Below are 4,318 nucleotides of genomic sequence, written 5' to 3'. Positions count from 1 at the left end.
CCTCGAAATCAGCACTAGGTAGAGCAGCACCTCCTTGTTGAGGATATGATTGCCTTTGAGCATAATGCTGTGGTTTCTGGAATCCAGGTGGATTAAACTATTTACTTACGCCTTGCTGATATGGTTGCTGAATAGCATTCTGATTATTGCTCCAGCTGAAATTGGGATAATTTCTGTTGTTAGGATGATAAGTAGTTGGCACAGGCTACTGTGGTCGCTGATAATTATTCACATACTGAACAGATTCATTAACAAGAGAACACTGATCTGTAGCATGAGAACCTGCACAAAGCTCACAGACCATAGCTATCTGATTGACTCTATAGGTGGCTAAAGAATCGACCTTCAAAGACAGCGCTTGGAGCTGCGCTGCAATAGCTGTAGCTGCATCGACTTCCAGAATACCTGTTACCTTCCTAGGCATCATCCTTTGAGTTAGGTTTTGATGCTCATTTACAGCCATAGTTTCAATAAGATTATAAGCCTCAGTATAGCTTTTGGCCCACAAGGCTCCTCCAGCTGCTGCATCGAGCATGGGCCGATATTGGGCCCCTAAACCATTATAGAAACCAGTGATCGCCATCCAGTCAGGCATACCATGATGTGGACACTTTCTCAACATCTCCTTGTAGCGCTCCCAAGCTTCGCACATAGATTCTGTTGGTTGCTGCGCAAACTGAGTAAGAGCACTCCTCATAGCTGCAGTCTTCGCCATTGGATAAGTTTGCGACGGTCATAAGATGAATACGCACAACCAATACCAGGATATCATACAATCATCACATACTAAGGCATCAAACAATTTAACTAAAGAAATCCATAATTAAATCGGCTAGAACCCCTACGATAATGATTAGCCCATAATCGGACTCATCGTCAACATGGGTTCCGATGAAAACATGGTATATAAAATGTAGTCTTTATAACGAATAAATAAAACCAAGTACAAAACAAGATTAAGTTTCACAAAAAAGAAAACTAGCATCCAAATACAACTAAAACAAAGGTGCACAAGTAAAAGCAAGATCTCCTTCGTCTTCGTTCAATCGTGCTAAAACGGTCTTCTTACGCTCTCCTTGATATGTCTCTAGCTTGATTCCTTATTAAAAATGACCTAGAGTTGTTTATATAGCAGCCCCATGCAGCATAGAAGTCTCCCAATTCGAATTAGTATAGAATCAGAATTCTGCATCTCGACACGGTGCAGCCGTGCGCTTGATCAGCGCGGGCGCGCTGGCATTCTATACTTCGGCTTGATCAGCACGGGCGCGCTGGGCTTCTGCCAAAACTGACTTCTTTATTTTTCTTGCAGCTTCGAGCCAGCTTTTAACGAGCTTTTATTCTAACACCACCTTAACACAAATTAGCACCAAAATAATGATAATGCACCTGATTACCTAGATAATGCCTGTAATGTAAAAACACTCGAAAACACGTTAAAACACTTAACAACTTGAGTATAAAGGCATCAATTCAAAGCTTATTAGAGCATTATAAAGTGTCATAAATGCCACCCAACAAGGTAATGAATACAACACAGGGGGGTGAATGTGTTTTTGACAATTTAATGGCTATTTAATTTACTTGGACTTGGTGAACAAAGCAGAAAAGAAATGTAACAATATTATCTTAACTGAACTAAAGACAGTGAACACAAACTTTCAAAACTCACTGAATTTTATATAAAAATCAAGCTAGTGTTTTGCTACAAATTTTTGGGTTCTTAGTATGTTAAGAACTCAACTTATCTCTTGAGAGTTACAAGATTTTCTAGATCTATTTTGTTATAACTAAAACAAAGCATCAAGTGTTCACTTTATAGAACAGTAAACACTAGTTTTACGCAGCATGTAATAGCATGTACTAAACGCTACTTTTGGATAACTAAATCTTTCTATTTCTGGGTTAGTGTATCTTTGCAAATCATGCATGTCTGTGACTTTACTTTGTCAGTTAATCTTGGCCTTTGATCTTGTACTCTTCAAGCTACTTTTTTAGACTTTTCAAATCAGTAAATGATTTTTTTGTTGATTGATAATCCTGGATATCTAACTGATCTGCATTTTGTACTCTGAGTTTTATATCGAGATCTCCAGTTTGTCATATATAGAACTCGACATCTCGATAAGTATAATGGCTTATCGAGATCTCTTATTACTCTATAGTTGTTTTGACTTATCGAAGTCTCTGAGTTCTCTATAAGAGAACTAGGCTTGTCGAGGTATCCAATCTTCATGTCTGCATTTCGGCTTATCGATGTCTCTCAGTTCTCTATTGAAAAAATGACTTGTCGATATCTCAGAGATCTCTAGTGATAATTTGACTTATCGATATCTCATAGATCTCAAGTGATATTTTGACTTATCGATATCTCCAATCTTCATGTCTTCATTTTGGCTTGTCGATATCCCTGAGACTTCTCTATAAGCTCTTCTTGACTTTTCGACAAGTCATTCTGGAGTTCTCGAATGACTTCTCTATAAGACTTAATCTGTGACTTGTAGATTTCTTGACTTAGAATGTTTTTCCAAAAACATTTTTATTCAACTCCAAGCTTCTTCACATTATTTCTGAGGCATGAGCTTCTTCCAGAATTTATTCTTAGGCTTGAGACTGTTTATAGAAAAATACACCAGTCTAATCTATTTACACTTTTACAGACTTAAGTGATACAAAATGCAAACTTAGATTATCATTCAACTTACTTAGGGTTGTCAATTTGACTTAGTCTTGTTATAGCACAGGCATGTCTTGTACAACACTATCGATAACAGAGAATCTCATAAAAAATGTTACATAACCTCATTAGTTGATGGGAAAATTCTTTAACAGCTATCTCTTAGGATGGCTAGCCGTTGAAGGCTACAGTTTATCTTAACAAAATTTAGGATTGTGATTTGTTTATCATCAGGATTTAGGCTTGATTCCTAACAATCTCCACCAATTTATAACTAATAGAATAACAACCATAAATTAAAGCCTTGATCATAAGTAAACACATTCTGACTTATGAACATTGAAAATGCATTATTGTGTTATGTTAAGCTACTAATTTAAGAAATAGCCTTAATTCATAGACATCATCAGTATCAAAAGCAAGAGTAGTTTGAGGTACCTTCATCTCAGTAGTCTCAAGTTTAGTATCAGTATTTGCCATGAGAGCATAATTGAAACACTCATCAAATTCCGATGTATCATCACAATTCTTCTTTTTTGTGATCAAGGCTTGTTTCTTTTCAGCTTTTGGCTTTCTGTAATGAGCTACAAAGTGTCCAACTCCATCATAATTGTAACACTTTATCTTTGACTTGTCAATTTTCCTAGATCTTGACTCCTTCTCATCAGAGTTTCTTTTGTAGTTCCTCCTATAAGAGTTTGAGGAACTAGAGCTTTTCCTAGAAAATCTTTTTCATTTCTTGAAGTCTTTGTAGGCCATCTTCTTGAAGCTTTTCACTAGGAGAGCAACCATCTATAGAATCTCTTCATCATTTCCATGATCACTTTCAGATTCTCAGTCATTATCAGATTTTGAGTCATCATCAGAGTTTGATGACTCAGTATCAGACTTTTCAATCATAGCTTTTCCTTTAGAATGACTTTTTCTCCCACCTTTCTCCCTTGGTTTCTCTATAACCCTGAGTACAACTTGTCTTGCTCTAGGCCATTTCCTCTTGCTTCTCTACTCCATCTCCAATTCATGAGTTTTTAACATCTCATAAATCTCATCCAGAGATGTCTCATCAAGATCATAATTGTCCCTTATTGATGTGGCTTTCAAGTCCCACTTTTCAGGGAGTGCAAGAAGAAACTTCAAGTCATTCATCAATTTCTGAAACCTATCATAGATTTATGTCAAGGACTCATTAGCTTTTGAGTCAAAGTTTTTATACTCCTGAGTGAGTATTTTCCTTCTATTTTTCTTAAGCAATAGTTCCTTGACACTTGACCTCGAAAGTGTCCTAAATTTCCTTGGAAATTTTGCATCCAATCACCTTATTGGACATGACACTATCAAGAATGATATGCAAAAGAATTCTAACTTTTGCATCTTTCATAATTGATGAAAGATCCTCAGGAGTATAGCCTTTTTCTCCTCATCAATCATCATTTCTTCTTGACCAGCAACATCAATAACCAATTTCATAGGCCAGTGAGGACCATCATAAATCATGTTCAAATATTCATGATCTGTTGCTTCTAGATACATCGCCATCTTGACTTTCCATATTGGATCTACATGAATTTTCAAGATTGGTACATTGATAGCCTCATATCTGCTCATGTTATGGTTGATTTGGTTTTTGGCTAGTGGGGGGGA

General features: G+C 36.6%; 1 non-coding gene across 1 annotated transcript; it reads left to right on the top strand.

Moving 5' to 3' along the window:
* Positions 1-593: 593 nt before the first annotated feature.
* On the top strand, positions 594-700 carry LOC141716010 (small nucleolar RNA R71). The gene has a single exon (XR_012572745.1). It is a non-coding gene; the product is annotated as a small nucleolar RNA R71 (small nucleolar RNA).
* The last annotated feature ends 3,618 nt before the right edge of the window (positions 701-4,318 follow it).

Source organism: Apium graveolens, chromosome 3, assembly GCF_009905375.1.
Source record: "Apium graveolens cultivar Ventura chromosome 3, ASM990537v1, whole genome shotgun sequence".
Classification (NCBI taxonomy): domain Eukaryota; kingdom Viridiplantae; phylum Streptophyta; class Magnoliopsida; order Apiales; family Apiaceae; genus Apium; species Apium graveolens.
Note: the sequence above shows the minus strand (reverse complement) of the source record. Positions and strands in the feature narration are given on the sequence as shown.